Below are 24,438 nucleotides of genomic sequence, written 5' to 3'. Positions count from 1 at the left end.
AATCTGCTTCCACTGTGCTTCAAGGCAGCACATTCCAGATCATAATAACTCATTTCTGCCCCTTCCATCATTTATTTAATATTTTTCTCCTTTGGTCCCTGATTCTTCTGCCAATGGAAACAGATCTTTTTCCCCTGTTCAAAAGTAAAGCTTTTTTTTAAAGTTTATTTATTACTCACAAGCAAGGTTTACATTAACACTGCAATGAAGTTACTGTGACATTCCCCTAGTCACCGCACTCCGGCGCCTGTTTGGGTCAATGCACCTAATCAGTGCGTCTTTCAGAATGTGGGAGGAAACCTACGCAGACATGGGGAGAATAAACTAAGTCCGCACAGACAGTGACCCAAGCCGGGAATCGAACCCGGGCCCCTGGTGCTGTGAGGCAGCAGTGCTGACCACTGTGCCACCCCTCATGATGTTGAACTATTACACTGCCCCTTAATCTTCTTGGCTCCAAAGACGGCAGGCGGAATACTCCCAAAGAAATTCTAAGTATCGAATTTGCGTGAAAGCTGGAGTAATTCATGTTAGGTTTTTTAGTAAGAGTCGGAGAAAAATCTCCCACATTCTGTGCACTGCAGAAGTCACCAGTGTGGATATCATTAAATTTTAGGGGGTGGGGCTGAGAGGCTGATATCAGCACGCTGTGTGAGCCACTGCGCATGTGCTGATCCATCAGTGCCGATATCAGTGCCCCCTTGGGCACTGCCAAGGGACGCAGGCTGCCAATGTCCAGGTGACGCCCCCCTTGCCACCCGATCCTCTTGGGATACCCCCCCCTTCACTCCAGTGGGGTTGGGCTGCTTGTTCCCCAAAAGTGGGGAGCGACTCCGAACCCTGCTCCTATTCTGTCGAATGAAGCCCAGTCCATCACGCAAACCAGCCTCCCATCCATTGACACTGTCTACGCTTCCCACTGCCTTGGAAAAGCAGCCAGCATAATTAAGGACCCCACGCACCTTGGACAATCTCTCTTCCACCTTCTTTCGTTGGGAAAAAGATACAAAAGTCTGAGCTCACGTACCAACTAACTCAAAAACTGCTTCTTCCCTGCTGCCATCAGACTTTTGAATGAATCTATTTTATATTACGTTGATCTCTCTCTGTATTCTAGCTATGAATGCAACACTACACTCTGCATTTCCTGCTCCCCATGTACTCTATGAATGGTATGCTTTGTTTGTATAGTGCACAAGATACAATACTTTTCACTGTATACAAACTACAAAAGATCGTGAATGTAGCCCAATCCATCAAGCAAACCAGCCTCCCACCCATTGACTCTGTTTACACTTCCTGCTGCCTCAGCAAAGGAGCCAGTATAATTAAGGATCCCATGCACCTCGGACATTTTCTCTTCCACCTTCTTCCATTGGGAAAAAGATACAAAAGTCCAAGCTCACATATCAATTGACTCAAGAACAGCTTCTTTCCTGCTGCTGTCAGACTTTTGAATGGACTTACCTTGCATTAAGTTGATCTTTCTCTATACCCTAGCTATGACTGTAACACTACATTCTGCACACTCCCATTTCGTTCTCTATGAACAGTGTGCTTTGTCTGTAAAGCGCGCAAGAAACAATATTTTTCACTGTATGCTAATACATGTGACAAGAATAAATTAAAACAAATGAAAATTCAAGGATGTGGCATCTAGATGGTCTACTTTCGGTGATGTTAGTTGAGGGATAAGTATTGGCCAGGGCATTAGGGAGAATTTCCCTAGCCCTTCTTTCAAGTTGTGCCGCGAGATCTTTTATGTTCATCCGAGAGGACATGTTAACCTGGGTTTAACATGTCATCCGAAAGGTGGCATCGCTGACAATGCAGCTATCTGTCTGTGCTGCGCTCAGAATGTCAGCCTGGACTATGTGCTCAAATCTCAGGACTGAAACTTGTACTCAGGGTCTTCCCCTGTGAGATGTGTTTGTACAATAAGAGCAGCAACTGTGGTGGTTTGGAATTGAACCTCCTTCATTTGGCTTCCAAACGTGTGTGGTACTTTTTTAGCAGAGGCCATTGGAACATTGTCCGGTACAGGATTCCTGATTGGAACACTATCCGGTATGGGATTCCTTATTGCCTTCCCCTTCCCAGCATAGAGATTTGTCATCATACCTGGGGTCAGCTAATTGAACAAGCGATGGATGAAAATATGGAGCTTTCATAGAATTGATTTGATTTATTATTGTCACATGTATTAGGATATAGTGAAAAGTATTGAAAATATTATTCGTGTGTATGATCTTGGTGTCTCTACCAAGCTCCTTGAAGTCATTAAGATAATTTTTCATGACTATTCATGCCAAATTGCAACAATGGCTATGCAGAAATTTAAATGTTCCGGCAGAGAGTCAAATAAGTGACGCAGTGGTTAGCACTGCTGCCCCACAGCACCAACGACCCAGGTTACTTTTCGGTCTTGGGTGTCCGTGTTTCCCCCGTGTCTGCATAGGTTTCCTCCTGGTGCTCTGGTTTCCTCCCACACTCCGAAGATTTGCCGGATAGGTGGATTGGCCATGCTAAATTGACCCTTGGTTTTCGGGAATGTATACCCTAGGGAAATTGGCCATGGCAAATGTGTGGGGTGACCGGGATAGGGTGGGAGAGAGGGTCTGTGTAAGATATGCTGTCAGAGAGTCGGTGCAGATTCGATGGGCTGAATGGCCTCTGAGACCTCGATACAGTGGATAGAACATTTCCTGTTTATAGAGAGGTCAATAGTCAGAAGACATGGATTTACAGAAACTGGTAGAAGCAACAGAGGGCGGGCTTCCAAGCTGGAGTGAGGGTTTGGAGCTCACTGGTATTTGAGGCTGAAATGCTTCTCTCAGAGAAAACAATGTTTGGTTATGTAATTGAGGCACTGGGACTCAGGGCTATTGGAGAAGAGCTGGAAGTTAGGACTTGGCTGGGTAGCTTTTTTGGATAGACATGATGAATGAATCACAGGATCATAGAATCATACAGTGCAGAAGTGCTTCTTCATCCCATCGAGTCTGCACTAGAAACACCTGAACTCCCAACTATCTGCCAGCACTTGGCCCATAGCCCTGAATGTTATACTGTGCCAAGTGCTCATCCAGGTACTTTTTAAAGGATGTGAGGCATCCCGCCTTCACCACCCTCCCAGGCAGCACATTCCAGACCATCACCACCCTCTGGGTAAAAAAACTTTTCCTCACATCCCCCCTAAACCTCCTGCTCCTCACGTTGAACAAGTGTCCCCTTGTGACTAACCCTTCAATGAAGGGGAACAGCTGCTCTTTATCCACTCTGTCCATGTCCCTCATAATCTTGTACACCTCAGTCAGGTCACCTCTCTGTCTTCTCTGCTCCAACAAAAACAACCCAAGTCTACGCAACCACTCTTCATAAATTAAATGTTCCATCCCCGGCAGCATCCTGGTAAATCTCCTCTGCACCCCCTCCAGTGCAATCACATCCTTCCGATAATGTGGTGACCAGAACTGCACACAGTACTCCAGCTGTGGCCTCATCAACTCCAACATGACTTCCCTGCTTTTGTAATCTGTGCCTCGATTGGTAAAGGCAAGTATCCCATATTCCTTTTTCACCACCCTACTAACACACCCTTCTACCTTCAGAGATCTGTGGACAAACACAACAAGGTTCATTTGTTCCACAGAACTTCCTTGTGTCCTACCATTCATTGAATACTTTCTTGTCAAATTACTCCTTCCAAAGTGTATCGCCTCACACTTTTCAGGGCTAAATTCCATTTGTCACTTTTTTGCCCATTTGATCACTCCGTCTACATGTTGTTGTGGGCCCAAGACACTCTGCCTCACTGTTAACCACCTGTCCAATCTTTGTGTCATCCACAAACTTACTAATCCTAACTCCCACAAAGTCATCAATGTCATTTATATAAATGATGAATAATAGGGGGCCCAACACAGCTCCCTGTGGAATGCCATTGGACACTGGCTTCCAGTCACTAAAGCAACTTCTGCCATCGCCCTCTGTCTCTTACAACCGAGCCAATTTTGAATCCGCTTTATCAAATTTCTCTGTATCCCATGTGAATTTACCTGCTTTACAAGTCTGCCATGTGGGAACTTGCCAAAGGCTTTGCTGAAATCCATACAAACTACATCAACTACACTACCCTCATCTACACATCTGGTCACCTCCACAAAAGATTAAATCAAACTTGTGAGGCATGACCCTGGTAAATCTCCTCTGCACTCTCTCCATGTGCAGACAAAGCCATGCTGACTACCCCTGATCAAGCTTTGCCTCTCCAAATAGAGATAGGTGCTCTCGAGTGGTCTTCTTCTCGGTTTCATTGGTGGTTACAGTTTCTGTTGCCTTGACCATAATTTTGGAATTCTTTCCCTCAAACAAGTACCTTTGGATCTTTGGAGAGAGAATAGAGCCAACATTTTGAGCCCAGACTTGAAACATTGGCTCTAATATTTCTCCACAGATGCTGTCAGGTCTGCTGAGGTTTCTCCAACATTTTTTGTTTCCGTTTCCGATTCTAGCATCCGTAGCATTTTGTTTTACCTTTGGATATTTTACTGTGTTAAAATTACCCTATATATGCAAGTTGTTGATGTAAATCTCTTTGCCTCACTATCTTCCCCCTCCTGCCACCACCTTTAAGATGCTTCTTAAAACACCCCTGCTCCCCCCTTCTCCCCTGACACACACCCCACCGCCCCCTCCCCACCTGCCCCACCACCTTCCCTCATCTCTCTGACCAAACTATTGGTTCTTTGCCCTATCATGAGATTCTGTTTGGGAACACCCTGTTGTGGAAGTGCCTTGGGATGACTCACAGCACTAAAGGGAAGGTGATGGCCCAGTGGTATTATCCTAGACTATTAATCCAGAAGTTCAGCTAATGTTCTTGGGACCTGGTTTCAAATCCCGCCACTGAATTTGAATTAAATTTTTTTTAAAAATCTGGAATTAAGAATCTACTGATGATCGTGACACCATTGTTGGAAAAACCCATCTGGTTCACTAATATCCCTTTAGGGAAGGAAATCTGCCGTACTTACCCAGTCTGGCCTACAAGTGACGCCAGACCCACTCAACGTCACTTTCTAATGAATCATTAAATGGTTTTTAATGAGGTTTTTAATTTAATGAGGGTGCTGGCTGAGTGGAATCAGCTGCCGTTGGTGGTGGTGGAGGTAAATTCAATAAGGTCTTCTGGATGAGTACATGGGACTTAATAGGATTGAGGGTTATAGGTAAGCCTAGTGGGTAGGGATATGATCGGCGCAACTTGTGGGCCGAAGGGCCTGTTTGTGCTGTAGTTTTTTCTACGTTCTATGTTTCAAGAATGAGATAGGATATATTTCTAATAACAAAATGGGGTTAAAGGGGTAGAGGAGGTGGATTTGAGACCAGAGAAAGATCAGCCATGATCTGATTGAAAGGTGGAGTGGGCTCAAAAGACTGAATACTCTAATTCCTATATTCTCAGCTATTCTCTCGAGGGAAGGGCAATAAATGCTGGCCAGCCAGAAATGCACATATCCCATTAATGAAAAAAAGCACTTTATAAATGGAAGTTGCTGTGGGCGTGGGTGGGGAAGAAAAATACTGGATAGTCAGGAAAGTAACTATCATAATTCATTTGTGTTCCGAAGAAACCACACTGCACTTGAAACATTAACTCTGCTTCTCTCTCCATCTGTGCCTCCAGACCTGTTGAACTTCTCCAGCATTTGCTGTTTATATTACACAAACAATTCACTGCTCCAAATCTGCACAGCATCAACCCCATTGAAGTCCAAATGTGGTAATGATACATGCAGTTCACAGACTGGGCGGCACGGTGGCACAGCGGTTGGCACTGCTGCTGCACAGCACCAGGGACCCGGGCCTGGTTCCCAGCTTGGGTCACTGTCTGTGAGGACTCTGCATGCTCTCCCCGTGTCTGTGTAGCTTTCCTCCGGATGTTCCAGTGTCCTCCCGCGTTCCAAAAGACGGGCTATTTAGGTGCATTGGCCATGCTGAATTCTCCCTCAGTGTATCCAAACAGGCGCCAGAGTATGACGGCTGGGGGATTTCCGCAGTAACTTCATTGCAGTGTTAATGTAAGCCTTGTGACACTATTAAATAAACTAAAACTCAAACGATGGAGGGACCGTTTGCCATGAGTAAGCAGGGTGCAGAGATCCACGCAAAGCTAGAATCGGATGCTCAAATCCCCTTGCTCACTGTCCATTCTATCCACTTTCATCATAATGCTATTTTTAAAATGGGATTCATGTTTTTTCTATTCATTCAAGGGACATAGGTGTTGCTGGCTGGCCAGCATTTATTGCCCATCCCTTGTTGCCCTTGAGAATATAGGAACATAGGAATTAGGAGCAGAACACCGCTGCTTTCTCAGAAGACTAAGGAAATTTGGCATGTCAGCTACGACTCTCATTAATTTTTATAGATGTACCATAGAAAGCATTCTTTCTGGTTGTATCACAGCTTGGTATGGGCTCCTGCTCTGCCAAGACCACAAGGAACTACAAAAGGTCATGAATGTAGCCCAATCCATCACGCAGACCAGCCTCCTATCCATTGACTCTGTCTACACTTCCCGCTGCCTCGGCAAAGCAGCCAGGATAATTAAGGACCCCACACATCCCAGACCTTCTCTCTTCCACCTTCTTCCTTCGGGAAGAAGATACAAAATCTGAGGTCACGTACCAACCGACTCAAGAATAGCTTCTTCCCTGCTGCTGTCAGGCTTTTAAGTGGACTTACCTTGCATTAAGTTGATCTTTCTCTGCACCCCAGCTATGGCTGTAACACTACATCCTGCACTGTCTCGTTTCTTTTTCTATGAACAGTATGTTTTGTCTGTATAGCGCGCAAGAAACAACACTTTTCACTGTACGCTAATACACGTGACAATAATAAATCAAAAAGTAGGTAAGTCTTTTGAGCCCAGTGCACCCTTCAAACAGATCATGGCTGATCTCTTCCACCTCTGCACCTTTCCCTCTATCTCTTTAGCCCCTTTCTTTTATCAGAAATATGTCTTATCGCATTCTTGAAACTATTTAACAACTCATTAGAACCCTACAGTGCAGAAAGAGGCCCTTCGGCCCATTGAGTCTGTACCAAACACAATCCCACCCAGGCCCTACCCCGCGATCCCTTCATATTATACCCCCTAATCCCTCAAGCCTACGCATCCCTGGACACTAAGGGGCAATTTCTTAGCATGGCCAATCAACCTAACCTGTATATCTTTGGACTGTGGGAGGAAACCCACGCAGACACAAGGAGAACGTGCAAACTCCACACAGACAGTGACCTGAGCCAGGAATTGAACCCAGGACCCTGGAGCTGCAAAGCAGCAGTGCTAACCACTGTGCTACTGTGCCACCCACAGTTGTTAGCACCAGGTGTTGGTGAGCTGCCTCCTGGAATCACAGCAGTCCCTGTGCTGTGGGTTGACCCACAATGCCGTAAGGGAGGGAATTCCAGGATTTTGACCCAGAGGCTGCAAAGGAACGGCGATATATTTCCCAATCAGGATGGTGAGTGGTTTGGAGGAGAACTTGCAGGCGGTGGTGTTCTCAGGTGTCGGCCACTCCTTGTTCCTGGAGATGGAAGTGGGTTTGGAAAATGCTGTCCAGGGATCTCTGATGAATGAGAATGAGGCCGACCGTGGAATAATCCTTGAATTTAGGAGGAAGTTCACAGATCGAAACCCTTCATCTAATTGTTCTGAACCATTCAATGGCTGGCACACAGCCAGGTATAAAATTGCAGGGTTGCTTCATCATGACTCTGCTTATTTTTGTTGGAAAATGACTAAACCCTTCCGGTGGTGAAATAGCTGGGCTTTGTGGATTGCCAGCACTCTAGGGGTTAAGATGAGGAGGGAGAGAGAGAGAGCACATACACACAGTGCTGCTCCCCCGCTGCAGATGACGGTATCCCTGTCACAATGCCATTCGGAACTGGCTCAGGGGAGCCAGTGAAGGTCGAATGTGTGTGTGTGTGTGTGTGTGTGATTTTGCAACGAGGCAACCCTGAAGGTATTTCCACACACACACATAACAAGAGCGACCCCCCACCTACCTCCCTCCCTCCCCGGCCAGACCAAACTCCCCAATCAGGTGCAGAGTGTATTTTACTGCACTCACAGTGCAATTCATTTCCTGATAAGGTGTTTTTCTCTCTCCCTGAAATAATGAAACCAAGCTTTGATCTGATCAAGATTGGAGTGCGTTGTAATATGACCTCTGTGATTGGGTTGGGGGTGGGCGGGTGGGGGGGTTTGCATCGCCTGCGAGGCAAAAAGGCTACAAGGACTCATTGGGGGATCCAACAACGTCACTGCAATTTTTTTTCTCTCTCTCAACAATTGCTATTCTGGGAATTAGTGCCAGGAATAACCCCGTCAGCCAACACCACACACACACACACACACACACACATACTGAAGCGTCAAAGAGAAGACTACAGGGGCAATGCAAGCAGCGACTCTAAGCAGATCCGAGTTAACTAAACGCTCCAGACCAAGCAGACATACACACATAGAACCAGCAGAGTGTACTTCCAACGGAGCCCCTAACAGTGAGACCCTTACAATCATTCTTGTGTGTGTGTGTGTGTGTGTGTGCTGGGGGAGAGGGGGTTTCTTAATCATCTGTAATAATTTGTGGGTGAGAGGAAGGGGGATTTTTAAAAAATTATCAGTAATAATTTGTGGATGAGGGGAGGGGGGATTTTTTTTTAAATTATCTAATAATTTGTGGATGAGGGGATTTCTTAATTATCTGTAATAATTTGTGGATGAGGGGAGGGGGATTTTTTTTAAATTATCTGTAATAATTTGTGGATGAGGGGAGGGGGATTTTTTTTTAAATTATCTGTAATAATTTGTGGATGGGGGGATTTCTTAATTGTCTAATAATTTGTGGAGGGGGAGATAAGGGAAAGACTCTCCCCTCCCGCCCCCCCCCAACCCCATGCGACAAGATTCTCTGTCTAAAACAAAATATGTTTGCTTTGGGGGCGATTTCTTAGTTAATGGTCGTTGACTGGTGATGTCAGGTTGGGAGGGTTTTTATTTTGCAAAGGAGCTCTGGACTCTGTGCAGAGTGGGATAGGGTGAAAGAAGTGACTTGAGGAGTTCTCTTGTTTACTTCGAACAGGAAACCTGGGCTGTCCCCAGGGGGAGGGGACACGGGGGAATACCCCCTTCAGTCCCCGGGACAACAACAGTATGTGAGAGAGAGAGAGAGACCTCTTTATCAGCTGTTTACAATCTCATACAATGTGTGTCCCCGCGATTGTTACATTTTAACCTTGAAGTGTCCGCTTACAGTTTCAAAATGCACTGGGTTTGGAAAATGGATTTCACTCCCAGTGAGTGACATTTGTCCTCCCGCTGTCCCAGACCCAGACCTGTTCCTGAATGAGCTTCTTTCCCCCCCTCTCTGATCCTGTTTCTAACCCAGGACCTGGATCTGTGTTTCCCCTCTCCACTCCCCATTTCCAGCCCTTGGTGCTGGGGTGAACTCCTGGCTTGAGTCCCGCTCCTGATTCGAAGTTCCTGGCCCAATTCCCGGTGTTTTTTTTTGGGGAATGGTGTTGGGGTGGTGGGGGGGGGGGGGGGGGAGAGGTGGAAGTTGGTGGGTGGAATTTGGAATGTTCCATGACGTGTCAGGAAAGGAGGCTGGAGGGGAGGGAAGTCAGCCCAGTGACTCCCCCCCTACCCCACCCTCTGCAGCCTGCCTGTGTGGGTGAGAGTGGGAATCTCACCCAAGGCTGTTAACATTGCAGAGAGAGGGGAGAGACTCTTGAGTCTCCTCTCTGTGTCTGGCACTGCTACTGCCCGCTTTCACTGACACATACACACATATACTCACACACACACACATTTACTGAGCTCTTCTACCCAACAAGGAAATACATGAGGGCGATAACGTTTCCGTTGCTGCCAGCTGCAAGTCAGGGCTGCCTCTCTGCAGAGGAAAGTTTGGATGGTTTACTTTTAAATAGCAGCGAGTTTGGACGGTTTGCTGAGACTTGTAGACAGCAGTTGGGCTTTCCGAGGTTAAAACAGCTCAATTGCAACGGCAGTGCTGTAAAGTGGGATTACTGCAGAATGTAGTGCACTTCTTCGTCGACGGGCCGAAGGACCTCTTCACAGGGTCACAGAACACGCCAGGGCAGAAGAGGCCTTTCGGCCCATCGAGTCTGCACTGGTGCATGAAAAGCCCTCACCTGCCCATCTCGTCCCACTTGCCAGCACTTTGCCCATAGCCTGGAATGTTGTGCTGTGCCAAGTGCTTCTCCAGGTACTTTTTAAAGGATGTGAGGCATCCCCACCTCCACCACTCTCCTAATGTGTTCCAGTCACCACCCTCTGGGGCAAAAATGCTTTTCCTCATGTCTCCCCTTAAACCTCCCACCCCTCACTTTTAACTTGCGCCCTCTCCTAACTGACTCTTCAACTCAGCTGTTCCCTGTCCACCCTGTCCATGCCTCTCATAATCTGGAACACCTCGATCAGGTCACCCCTTCAATCTTCTCTGCTCCAGATAAAACAAGCCAAGCCTATCCAACCCCCCTTTATAAATGTAATGTTCCATCCCAGGCAGCATCCTGGTCAATCTCCTCCAGTGCTTTCACGTCCTTCCTATAAAGTCCTATACCACTCCATCATGACCTCTCTGCTTTTGTAATCTATGCCCCGATTGATAAAGGTGAGTGTGCTATGTGCCTTCTTCACCACCCTGTTAACCTTCATTTCCACCTTCAGAGGTCTATGGACACACATGCCAAGGTCCCTTTGTTCTTCAGAACTTTCTAGTGTCACACCTTTCATAGCACACTTCACTCTTCCTTACTATCTAACTCCCTGACTACATTGTACTGGGTGTGTCGATCTGTCTTTATCACTGGGATTTCTCTCGGGTTGAAGGGTCAACTTTTCAATCGATCAGGAATCTCCCTGACTAAAAGCTATTACACTGTATTTTTCTATACTGGATCATGTTACACGGCGAGATATGTGTACTTGTGTGTGCAATATTTGATTTGATTTGTTATTGTCACATGCATTGGGATACAGCGAAAGGAATTGGGGTGCATTTTCCTGTCCTGTCTGCCATGGGAATCGGAGTGGATGAAGGGCGGAACGTGGGAAGTTCCGTTGTCCTTTGGGTGGGATTTTCCAGTTTCGGGGCAAGCGCAGATGGAAAATCCCACCCATTGTTTCTTGCGCGCTGTGCAGACAAAACATACCGACCATTGAGGAGAAAGAAAGGAGAGGGTGCAGAATGTTACAGTTATATATAGAGAAAAATCAGCGTAATATATAATAGTGTGTGTGAGAGCTCGTTATAGCCACACAGTAGAGGTCATCTCCTTGATCTACTGTGAAGTTAGTGTGAAAAATTGCTGGAAAGCAGTTTATCAGACAACACATGCTTTCAGGGCCTCCCAAAGCCAACTTCACTATTGAGACTGGACGCATTTTATTTATAGAATGCATTTTTATTTATGTACGGAGTGAGCTGGCTCGAGAGAAGGCTGCTGCCTTGCCTGCTGTGACTGATTTTTAATTGCAGAAAATATTCACGGCGCAGTCTCATGTTGAAAACATCCCTTGATGTCCTGAACCTTCCCCCTCTCGAGGCAGGCCACCAGCACTTCCCACCACATCCTGCAGTTCCTTGGCTGATTGTCAGATTGGCAAGCCCGGCTAGTCTCTCAGAGAAAGGAAGTTCTCTTCTCTCCCACAGCCACCCCCTTCACAACACAGCGCCCCCAACCTCCATGACATTTCAAATATACGTCAGATGTTCTTTCTTTACGTAATGTACCAATGTCAAAAATGCAACCGGACAATTTCTTTTCACTTGTTGATGCACTTGGCAGTCCCTGTCCGTAACCTGGGGGTGAACCAAAGGTTAGGTTCAACATCTCAGCAGCCAGACTGATGACTGTCAAGGCCACTAGCTCATGGGATCCAGCGGTTTGAAGCCTGTTTTTATCGTATGATATTCTGGTGTTTTGGGATCACATTCTGTAACTTAATTTTTCATCGGAAAAAGGGATACTGGATAAAAAAGGAATTTACTTGCCTAAAACCCCCTTTCTTTATCCCCTCTTAAGACCCCACTTAAAACCCATCCAGCTGACGATCTCTCCTCCAATGATCCCTCGATGGGCAAAGCCATTTCTCGATTGTGTGCCTGGAAAGAACATTTCGCAAAACGAGCTCTTTGTTAATGTAGGTTTTATTACTAAAACGTAATGATCTCCCTCTGGGCAACATGGTGGCATAGTGGTTAGCACTGTTGCCTCGCAGCGCCAGGGACATGGTTTTGATTCCTGGCTTGGGCCACTGCCTGTGCGGGGCATGTTCTCCCCATGTCTGCGTGGGTTTCCTTCGGGTGGTCCGGTTTCCTCCCACCGTCCAAAGATGTGCGGGTTAGGTGCCAAATTGCCCCTTAGTGTCCCAGAATGCTCAGGTTAGCGGGATTAGCAGGGTAAATATGTGGAGTTATGGGGATAGGGTCTCGGTAGGATTGTTGTTGGTGCAGACTTGATGGGCCAAATGGCCTCTTCCTGCGCTGTAGGGATTCTATGTTGCCTCACCTCTAATCACCCCTTAATATTCCCCATAGTGTGAGGGTTTGTGTATAAGGACAGGGATGTTTTATTACAAATGTATGGGGTGTTGGTGAGGCTGCACCTGGAATATTGGATGCAGTTTTGGTGTTCTAATCTGAGGAAGGATATTTTTGCTATAGAGCGAGTGCAGCGAAGATTTACCGAGCTGATTCCTGGGATGGCAGGTCTGTTGTATGAGGAGCGACTAAGTCGGTTAGGATTATAGAAGAGTGAGAGGGGGGTCTCATAGAAACTTCTAAAATTCTAACAGGGTTAGACAGGGCTGATTCAGAAAGAATATTCCCGATGGTGGGAGAGTCCAGAACTAGGGGGGGTCACGGTTCGAGGATAAGGGTTAAACCTTTTCCAACTGAGGCAAGGAGAAATTTTTTCATCCAGAGAGTGGTGAATGTGTTAAATTGACGACCACAGAATGTAGTTGAGGCCAAAACATGGTGATTTCGAGACGGAGTTAGATATAGCTCTTGAGGCTAAAAGAATTATAGGAAATGGGGGAAGGCGGGATGAGGAAATTGAATTTAATGATCGGCTGTGATCAAAATGAATGGCAGAACAGGCTCGAAGGGCCAAATGGCCTCCTCCAGTTCTATTTTTGATGTATATTTCAATGTTTTAACTGGCAATTTGAAGCATCCTAGGATCATGAAAGGCACTATACAAATGGAAATCTTGTTATTGATGCCTGTTGTGACACCCTGCCCACTGCCATGTTGGCTGAGGTGAGCCAACTTAAACAGCAGGGGTGTGAACCAGGAAATCCCCTTGGTCAGGAGTAGCAAAGATATTTCTTTTTCATGAAAAGGCAGTTGAGAAAAATGCACACATGTGCCTTTATAATCCTAAATCACACACAAGTGTCACCTGATGATATGTGAGTGCAGCTTAATAGCGGCAATGTTGTAATGCACCATTACTTTAATAAAGCTAACCTCGTGCAGTGTGCTGGAGATAAATCAGCTTTGCTGTAACGAGAGTCATACCCCTGGGAGATTCCTGCAGGAGCCAGCACTGTACCTCCAATTAACAAGTAAACCTTTGTAGGAGTGGTGAGGGTTGAGACGGCATTGGCAACGCTCCACAGTGATTGATTGCGAGCACTCTTGTCTAGTTGTTTAATGACTGTTGGCGTAAGAACTCCTGCTTAAGTGAAGCATGTCAGCACTGGGAAATGGCAAATATGGTGATTGTGGTGTACATTCAATGGAACCAGTGAATCCTTCAACAGTCTCTCCAAAATCAGAGCATCAACCGGCCGTTCCACCCATAAGAACTGTAGTTTATTCTTGCTTTCCTCAGAGTGATTTTCCATTTTAAGTACATTCCCACTTGTGATTTGGCTGGTGGGTAATTGAACCATGGATGAGGTGAAGTATGTTCTCAGTTTTTGATGAGCTCTTTCGACAAGGATGTTTACTTTAGTGAAAAGTGAGAACGTCATGCTGTTCTTTCAGCCTGCCCTGTGTTGTAAGCTTCTTTTCAAAAAAAAGGGAGAGATACCAAATGCCTTTACGTTGACATTTATTGGCCGAAATCACCAGTCCTCATTCCCGGCTGGGAGTTTCTGTGGAATGTAAAGGGAATTTTGGCTGGAACTCCAAAATTTTCCATTCTGGCTTGCAACAGATCCTGCCACAGACGAGGCCAGAGAATCCCGCCCTATTTATGTGTCAGTTTCAGAATAATCAAGCGAATCATGTGTTCGCCCTGAGCGTGACACTTTTAGTTCTCCACCAATACCTCCGACGGAGCTCTATGAATGATGAATCCAACTATCTCCTGGCAACTAAGTTGCTGGGTTATTAGCTTGAACTCAGTGCTTTACAGAGCTGCACATGCAGAAATGTTACAGACTGCCTTGCACAACCTTCACATCGCTATACCCAACGTTGAGTTGCTACAGTATTGTATTCAGGTGATCTGCCTGAATTCATCTCTTCAAACATACCTTTAATTTTCTTGCTGTTTTGTTGTGTGCACCAATTCTCCAAGCCATGACAAAGTTTCTTTTTGTGCCAAAGTATTCTTTCATGAGTTGTGGGCCTCACCGTCAGGGCCAGCATTTATTACCCATCCCTAATTGCCCTCGAACCAAGTGACTGCCACACTATTTCAGAGGGCTTTTAATATTGCTGCTGTGCTTCTGGGGCCGCCTATAGGTCAGACCGGGTAAGGATGGCAGATTTCCTTCCCTGAAGGGCATTAGTGAGCCAGATGGTATTTTTTCCCCAATTATTGGTGATAGTTTTATGGTGACTGTGATAAGACCCACGAGGTCCATGAGGGTCTCATTGAATATGAGTTCCCCAGGGAACAGACAGTGGCCTGTCCAGCTGCAACTCAATACCCGAGCCCTATATAAGGCAGGCCCAGGACTGGGCCTGCTGAACAGTAGTCCCAGGCAGGGAGTAGTGCATGTACGCCATTCTGTAATTAACTACCTTCCTTTCCAATCAGGCTTCCTGAGTCATTGCAGTCACCATTACTGAGACCAGTTTTCAATTCCAAATTTATCACTTGAATTTTCTGTTGTGGGATTTGGACCCACATCACCAGTACTTTAGCCTGGGCCTCTGGATTACCAGTCCAGTTCTATTATCACAACACCACCATCTTCCTCTGACTGATATTATCATGATAGCCACTGAGGTAACTCTGATGTTTTGTTCAAAGTCTTTAGCAACATTTAAAAATAGACATTCATTGCCTTGGGGCGTGGGCGTTGGGGGCAAGGACATCAATCATTGCTTATTGCTTCTGAGCTACTCCCACAACTCTACTTTCCTGCCCATGTTTCTTGGCCCCCTTAGAAACCAGCCGGTACGGTAGCACAGTGATTAGCATTGCTGCTTCACCGCGCCAGGTTCGATTCCTGGCTTGGGTCACTAACTGTGTGGAGTCTGCATGTTCTCCCCGTGCCTGCGTGGGTTTCCTCCGGGTGTTCTGGTTTCCTCCCGCATTCTGAAAGGTGTGCAGGTTAGGTGCATTGACCCGAACAGGTGCTAGACTGTGGCGACTAGGGGAATTTCACAATAACTTCATTGCAGTGTTAATGTAAGCCTTACTTGTGACTAATAAATAAACTTTATGTCCATTGACTTTGGTCTTGAATATACTCAATTCCTGAACGCTCACCGAGGTAGCAAATTTCAGTACAATCACAACTGACAAGGCTGCTCCATATCTCAGCCTGAGATAATTGGCCCTTTCTCCTGAGGCACTGACCCAACTATTGACCCCGCAACCAGGGGACTCAGTCTCTTGCAGTTGCATTTATTTGCTTATTGAGGAAGATGATTAAAGGCCCATGTCCCTCAGGTTCGATCTTGATTTGATTGGATTTATTATTGTCACATGCAGTGGAAAGTATTGTATTTTTGCGTGCTATACAGACAAAGCATACCATTCATAGAGAAGGAAAGGAGAGCGTGCAGAATGTAGTGTTACAGTCATAGCTAGGGGTGTAGAGAAAGATCAACTTAATGCAAGGTAGGTCCATTCAGGGAAGAAGCTGTTCTTGAGCCGGTTGATACGTGACCTCAGACTTTTGTATCTTTTTCCTGATGGAAGAAGGTGGAAGAGAGAATGTCCGGGGTGCGTGGGGTTCTTAATTATGCTGGCTGCTTTTGAGGTAGCAATGGACGGGAGGCTGTTTGATGGACTGGGCTTCATTCACAATGCTTTGTCGTTTCTCAGGTGGCAGCAGGGAAGAGCAGGTAAAGGAGTAGTGGTTGCATTGCACCATGCATATGCTTTACAAGCCTGGGAAAGCTTAGCAGGGGAACAGCTTCTGTGTCCTCATATTTCTTGGAACAATTGAGTTTTGAGTAGGTCAGCAGTACTTAAAGCTAATTTTTTAAAATAGTTCATTGGAAGGATGTGGTTATTCAAGAGAGTCAAAGGTTATGGGACATAGACAGAGAAATGTGACCGAGACAACAGCTCGATCAACTGTGATCTTATTGAATGGTGGAATAGACGTGATGGGTCGAATGGCTACTCCTGCTCCTAAATCCTATGTCTTACATCGCTGGCAAGGTCAGCATTTATTACCTTTCCCTAACGAACTATTATCAACTGAGTTGCCTGGGGCGTCTCAGAGAGCGGTGAAGAGTCAATCAGATTGCTGTGGTGTCACTAGGGGTGGCACGGTGGGTTAGCCTCACAGCGCCAGGGACCCGGGTTCAATTCCAGCCTTGGGTCACCGTCTGCGTGAAGTTTGCATGTTCTTCCCGTGTCTGCGTGTGTTTACTCCGGGTGCTCCAGTTTCCTCCCGCAGTCTGAAAGATATGCGGGTAAGGCTAATTGGCCATGCTAAAAGTGCCCCTTTTGTGTTAGGGGGACTCGTTAGGGTAAATGCAGTGTTAGGGGGATAAGGCTTGGGTGGGATTGTGGTCGGTGCAGACTTGATGAGTCAAATGGCCTTCTTCTGCACTGTCGCGATTCTATGAAGCCACAATGGGTAAGTTCAGAAGTTTGCCTTCCCCTCCGAGAATTAGTGAACCAGATGGGTTTTTACCAACAATTACCGTTTCACAGTCACAATTACTGATGCTAGCTTGTTTACCTCAGATTTATTTACGAATTACTTAATTTGTAAATAAATCTAGCTGCTGTTGTTTCTAAATCGTCAGTTCAGGCTTTTGGATGACTGGTTCATTAACATAACCACTGCCATGCCCCGCAGTCCAGGAGAATTCCATCGTGATACTGAAGCACAAAGGTGATGGAATAAGTACAACAAATGCCTGTTGTTCTTTGTTATCTCCTGAAATTTGCATTGCTCAGTCTTTCTGGCTTTATTTGTTCCTGTAAATCCAAAGAATCTCAAGGTTGGGTCCAGACCTATCGACCTATTCATTCCCTTCCTCCCGAAACACTTGGTCATGTCATTTTTTTAACAACAACTTGGCCTCATCCACCCAAACCCGACAACCCACAGATCTGAAATGTCCAAGTCTACAGTCCTTTCTGGGAGGGCTTTAAGTTTTACAAGTTTAAGAACTTTCAGTTGCTATTTTGCAACAGGAAGCCATTGGAGAAATACTGCAGTCTGCTCGGAACTAAGGAGATAGGACTGACCGAGAAATTGGCCAAATTGAAAACTTACTCACCTCAATTTGTTTATTTTTCGAACTCCGGCGTTGTCTGGGACAGAACTTCTTTTTTTGTTCTCATCGTGACTAAGTGTCTTGCACCTAAGGTGCGATAACTATTTGAGTTAAATTTAATACAGAAGTTGGCCCCAGCATATCTATTGTGAATGAGTAATACAAGAAGTCTGTACCAATTTTACAAAAGCGTACCGCCCATATCATTGTCCCACTGCTCTGAGACTCGAGAACAGCGAACGCTGCTTTCTCTGTTTACCAGCAGGGTCTGACAGGTGTAACTTTCAGATCTTGCTGCATACATTTATGAGAATTGCCAGTGATTGAATTGCTACACTGCACCTGTAGTATTTTATGTGTAAAGGGTATAAAGATCTCCATCTGCATCCGGCAGCAAAGTCAATGAAAAAAATAATAACGTGACGATTTTTAATGAGAGATAAATATTGCCTAAGACATCAGGGATAACCCTTCTGTTCCTCTTTGACATTGGGATCATTTACATCCACCTTAAACAGCAGATTTAGTCATGGTGTAATGTGCAGATTAGGTGGGATTGGCCATGCTAAATTGGCCTTTAGTGTCCAAAGATGTGTAGGTTAGGGGGATTGGTCATGCTAAATTGACCCTTAGTGTCCAAAGATGTACATGTTAGAGGGATTGGCCCTGGTAAATAGCCTTTTAATATCCAAAGATGTACATGTTAGAGGGATTGGCCCTGGTAAATAGCCTTGTAATATCCAAAGATGTACATGTTAGAGGGATTGGCCCTGGTAAATAGCCTTTTAATATCCAAAGATGTACATGTTAGAGGGATTGGCCATGGTAAATTTCTCCTTAATGTCCAAAGATGTGTAGGTTAGGGGGATTGGCCATGCTAAACTGGCCCTTAGTGTCCAAAGATGTACATGTTAGAGGGATTGGCCATGATAAATTGCTCCTTAGTATCCAAAGATGTGAGGGATAGGGGGAATTAACTGAGTGAATATGTAGTGCTGTGGGGATAGTCTCTCTGCCGATTCTGCCTGACTTGCAGAGTTTTTCCAACATTTTGTGTCTTATTCCAGATTTCCAGCATCCTCAGTATTTTGCTTTGATCATATGTTCATCTCCTCCCTTTTATCATCTACTTTCCAAAGGAAATGCTAGCCTGTGAGGAACAGATTCAGAGGACTGAATGGCCACCTCCAATTTTTTTATTCATTCATGGGGTGTGGGTGTCACAGGCTGGGCCAGAAGTTATTGCCCACCCCTGAAGAATTTAAGAGTAAACCACATTGCTGTGGATCTAGAGTCACACATAGAGCAGACCAGGTAAGGATGGCAGATTTCCTTCCCCAAAGGACATTAGTGAACCAGATGGATTTTTACAACAATCCACTATGGTTCCATGGCCTTCTTGAACTCTTACTTCCAGATTTTTTATTGAATCCAAACTCCACCATCTGCCATGGTGGGATTCGAACCTGGATCCTTTGATTTGCTTTATTATTGTCACATGTGTTTAATATACAATGAAAAGTGTTGCTTCTTGCACACTATACAGACAAAGCATACTGTTCATAGAGAAGGAAGTGAGACAATTACAGTCATAGCTGGGGTGTAGAGAAAAATCAACTTAATGCGAGGTAGATCTGACAGCAGCAGGGAAGAAGCTGTTTTTGAGTCAGTCGGTACGTGACCTCAGACTTTTGTATCTTCTTCCTGACAGATTGATAAGAGAATGTCCAGGGTGCATGGGGTCCTTAATTATGCTGGCTACTTTGCCAAGGCAGTGGTCAGCGTCGTCAGAGTCAATGCATGGGAGGCTGGTTTATGGGGCGGACTGGGATATATTCACGACCTTTTGTAGTTCCTTGAGGTCTTGGGCAGAGCAGGAGCCCATACCAAGCTGTGATACAACCAGAAAGAATGCTTTCTATGGTGCATCTGTAAAAGTTGGCGAGAGACGTAGCCGAGAGGCCAAATTTCCATAATCTTCTGAGAAAATAGAGGTATTGATGGGATTTCTTAACTATGGTGTTGGCATGGGGGGGGGGACCGAGGGCACATTGTTAGTGATCTGGACAGCTTAAAACTTGAAGCTCTCGATGGATCCCCAGATTTCACCCTGAGCCTGTGGATTACTAGTCCAGCGACAGCATCACTGTCCAGGTGTCAGGATGCAACCCCCCCACCAAACCCCCCCACCTCCCCCCCCCCCCAACCCTCCTCCCCCCACTCACAACCACAAATAATATCATTTTCTGAGACTCAATGGATAACAAAAGGGAAGGAAAAGCCATCAGTCTGACCTTCCTCCAGCTCCTTCTCCTGCTCCCTGCCCACCAGCCCCTCCGCACCCACCCCCCCCAACCCCTGCCTTTGACTGCCCCAGTAACTAAAACAATTTGTACCCATCGCCCCACCCAGTTGAGCCCCTGTACAGATTGAGAACTGAATGGGTCTCTCGGGTCTGCACGTCCGATGGGTCCCACCACCACAACAAACCGACAGCCACTCTGAAGACATTGTGTCACACTGGCACCACTGGGAGTCGGTGGCGTCGCGGCATTGTCACTAGACTGGCGATCCAGAGACTGTGGATAATGCTCTCGGCTTCAAATCCCACCACGGCAGATAGTAAATTTTTTGTGGGTGGTAACAGTGGTTAGCACTGCTGCCTCACAACGCCAGGGACCTGCGTTCGATTCCGGAGTCGGGTCACTATCTGTGCGGAGTTTGCACGTTCTCCCCGTGTCTGCGCGGGTTTCGTCCAGGCGCTCTGGCTCCCTCCCACAGTCCAAAGATGTGAAGGTAGGTTGATTGGCCGTGCTAAATTGACCCTAGTGTCAGGGGAACTAGCAGAGTAAATGTGTGGGCTGACGGAGGTGGAGCCTGGATAGGATTGCGGTCAGTACAGACTCAATGGGCTGAGTGGCCTCCTTCTGTACTGTAGGGATTCTATGTTAAATCGGTGCTGTTCCAGATGCGCTGCAAGTGGTGGCAATGCTTTTTTTTGGCAAGCTGATTTATTTTGTTAGACAACAACAGCTTGCATTTCTGTCGCTCTTTTTTATTGTAGTAACACATCCCTAGGGGAAGCGATGGCCTCGCGGTATTATCACTCGACAACTAATCCGGAAACTTCAGCTACTGTTCTGGGATCCGGGTTCCAATCCTGCCGTGGCAGGATTTGAATTCTATTAAAAAAATTTGGAGCTAAGAATCTACTGATGACCATGAAACCATAGTCAATTGCTGGAAAAACCCATCTGGTTCACGAATGTCCTTTAGGGAAGGAAATCTGCCCTCCTTATCTGATCTGGCCTACATGTGACTCCAGAGCCACAGCAATGTGGTTGACTCTCAACTGCCCTCTAAGGGCAATTAGGGATGGGTAATAAATGCTGGCCCAGCCAGCGACGCCCATGTCCCATGAATTAATTTAAAAAAGTGCAAATCACACACAATTTCGCATTCAGCTGCTTAAAAAGACCTGAGGACAGGTGATCAAAAATGTCTCTTTTTCTTTAAGATGCTCCTTAAAACTTTCCTCCTTCTAATATTTCCTTTTCTGGACCAATGTCGGATGTAACTGGTTTAATAACATTGCTGATGAAGAGCAACAGGATATTTTATTTTGTTAAACGGAGCTACAAGTTGTTGTTGTTAATGTTTTAGCCTCAAATTCTGCTGCCTTGCTATTTCCTCCACTTCAACATTTTACAGACTGCTTCATCCCATTTCACACTTACACACTTGTGTGAGAGTGTTTGTGTGTGTGTGTGTATGTGAGTGTGTGTGTGTGTTAGTGTGTGTGTGTGAGAGAGAGAGTGTGTGTGTGTGAGAGAGAGAGTGTGTGTGAGAGAGAGTGACTGTGTGTGTGTGTGAGAGAGGGAGTGTGTGTGAGAGAGAGTGACTGTGTGTGTGTGAGAGAGGGAGTGTGTGTGAGAGAGAGTGACTGTGTGTGTGTGAGAGAGGGAGTGTGTGTGAGAGAGAGAGTGTGTGTGAGAGAGAGTGACTGTGTGTGTGTGAGAGAGGGAGTGTGTGTGAGAGAGAGAGTGTGTGAGAGAGAGTGTGTGTGTGAGAGAGAGTGTGTGAGAGAGAGTGTGAGAGTGTGTGTGTGTGTGAGAGTGTGTGTGAGCGTGTGCGTGTGTGTGTGAGAGAGAGAGTGTGTGAGAGAGAGAGTGTGTGAGAGAGAGTGTGTGTGTGAGAGAGAGTGTGTGAGAGAGAGTGTGAGAGTGTGTGTGTGTGTGAGAGTGTGTGTGAGCGTGTGCGTGTGTGTGTGAGAGAGAGAGTGTGTGAGAGAGAGTGTGTGTGTGAGAGTGTGTGTGTGAGAGAGAGTGTGTGAGAGAGAGTGTGAGAGAGTGTGTGTGTGAGAGAGAGTGTGTGAGAGAGTGAGAGTGTGTGTGTGTGAGAGAGAGTGTGTGAGAGAGTGTGTGAGAGTGTGTGTGTGTGAGAGAGAGTGTGAGAGTGTGTGTGTGTGAGAGAGTGTGTGAGCGTGTGCGTGTGCGCGTGTGTGTGGGCTCTTTCCCACTCTGCTCCCACGGTTCTGTTATTAGAAACAGAAAACGCTGGGGCTACGCAGCAGGCCAGGAAGCATCTGTGGAGAGAGAAAAACCGAGTTTACGTCTCGGGTCAGTGACTCTTGTTCCGATCTTTTTGTTTTCTTTTTGAAAAAAATGCTATTTGTCTGCGCCCCCTCCTAGTTCTGTCAGAGGATGTACCCTTGTTCACCCCTCTGCAGACAAATGTTCCCAGTGCTTCCTGGTTGCTTTGAGACTTCTCTTTGTGGGGAGCTTTTTGTCAGTGTTGGTGCAGAGGTGGGAAATATCATCACCTGAGGCCTGTCCCAGGATTACTTGGTTTACCAGCAGTGACAAACAACACTGATCTCTACTTCATAACCTTCTATATTTAGACCCACACCAGCAAATCCCAGTGACTCACAGGATGTATGGGCCAAGCTTTGGGAGGCATTAGATTTTCCCTCAATGAAAGCATTCCTAAAAGAAAGTGCTGAGTAAGCATCTCACCCGGAGCCCCCAGCGAGCAGTGCCAGCCAGCTGGACTGGTAGAAGGGACACTGCTGCCCTCTGAGAGGGTCCAGAGGCCACGGGCACGGTAGGTGATTCCAGATGTTTGGAATCCAAGTGGTGAGGAACGGTTGAGGAAGTTGAACTTGTTTATTTTGGAAAAGAATAAGAGGCTTTGGAAGATCAGTTTTCAAGATTGCGGGTGAGGGAAAGTGAGGGAGAGAGAGAAAATTGCCCAACATAAGAGTGGAATTTGTATTTATATTCGCACTTTTCATGACCCTTGGATGTCCCTGTGTGTCTCTCAGACCGTGAAGTACTTTTGAAGTGTGGAGCTCTCTGCCGCAGTAAAAGGGAGCGATGTTTATGGAAGTGAAAGGGATTTTAGTGAATACCGGGGGGCGCGTAGCTTTGAACAGAGGGGTGGTCAGGACTGGAGACCAAAGCAGGAAACCTGAAAGAAGAGTTGGCCGCCAGCTGAAGGAAATGAATGGGGTGGACGTAAGTTTTGGATGTGGGGTCTCAAGCTCAGCTCAGGGGCAGATAGGACGCCTTGATCAAGAAGAAAAACATCAGGATTCACACACTGGCTACACTTCAATTAGTGCGGGAAAGAAAACACATCGCCCAGAAAATTGCAGTGAGCGCAGGGATTTCATTTTCAACTTTAATCAGATTGAAAAATACCAGCAAGTGGAAATCTGCTATTTCACAGACATAAGAAATAGGTAAGGCACCATGGCACAGTGGTCAGCATTACTGCCTCAGAGACCTGGGTTCGATTCCAGCCTTGGGTCACCGTCTGTGCGGAGTCTGCACATTCTCCCCGTGTCTGCATGAGTTTCCTCGAGGTGCTCCAGTTTACTCCCATGGTCCAAAAATGTGCAGGTTAGGTGGGTTGGCCATGCTAAATTGCCTCTTATCGTCCAAAAATGTGTAAGTTAGGTGGATTGGCCATGCTAAATTGCCTCTTATCGCCCAAAAATGTGCAGGTTAGGTGGGTTGGCCATGCTAAATTGCCTCTTATCGCCCAAAAATGTGCAGGTTAGGTGGGTTGGCCATGCTAAATTGCCTCTTATCACCCAAAAATGTGTAAGTTAGGTGGGTTGGCCATGCTAAATTGCCTCTTATCGCCCAAAAATGTGCAGGTTAGGTGGGTTGGCCATGCTAAATTGCCTCTTATCGCCCAAAAATGTGCAAGTTAGGTGGATTGGCCACGCTAAATTGCCTCTTATTGTCCAAAAATGTGCAAGTTAGGTGGATTGGCCATGCTAAATTGCCCCATATTGTCCAAAGATATGTAGGTTAGGTGGATTGGCCAAAGTAAATTGCCCTTTAGTACCACAGGGGTAGGACTTGGGTGGGATTGTTGTCGGTGCAGGATCAATGGGCTGAATAGTCTCCTTCTGCACTGTAGGGATTCTCTGAAATAACAGATTGTGCTTTGACAATGTCTATGTGTTAATATTTCTGGACTAGAAGTATATTTGCTTGGATTGTAAAGGACTTGCTTGTGACCACTGCTTCACTTGTCCTTCACGCACACACACACAACTTCAGTTTTGCTTTTTGAATCCACAACGGGGCTGAGATTTGCGTGGGAGTAATGTGGATAAAACTGAGCCCATTCAAAACCTCGGTTTACCCGTTTGAAAACTCTT

General features: G+C 46.2%; 1 long non-coding RNA gene across 1 annotated transcript in view; it reads left to right on the top strand.

The window, feature by feature from the left end:
* Positions 1-8,462: 8,462 nt before the first annotated feature.
* Positions 8,463-24,438, top strand: part of LOC145350653 (uncharacterized) — a 205,565-nt gene continuing 189,589 nt past the window's right edge. The window contains exon 1 of the long non-coding RNA XR_013888240.1: positions 8,463-8,577. This is a non-coding gene — a long non-coding RNA (uncharacterized LOC145350653). The remainder of the gene's footprint in view (positions 8,578-24,438) is intronic.

This window comes from Carcharhinus amblyrhynchos, chromosome 12 (assembly GCF_965287045.1).
Source record: "Carcharhinus amblyrhynchos chromosome 12, sCarAmb.v2.hapA, whole genome shotgun sequence".
Lineage (NCBI taxonomy): Eukaryota > Metazoa > Chordata > Chondrichthyes > Carcharhiniformes > Carcharhinidae > Carcharhinus > Carcharhinus amblyrhynchos.
The sequence above is the reverse complement of the archived record's forward strand: the minus strand, read 5'-3'. Positions and strand labels throughout refer to the sequence as shown.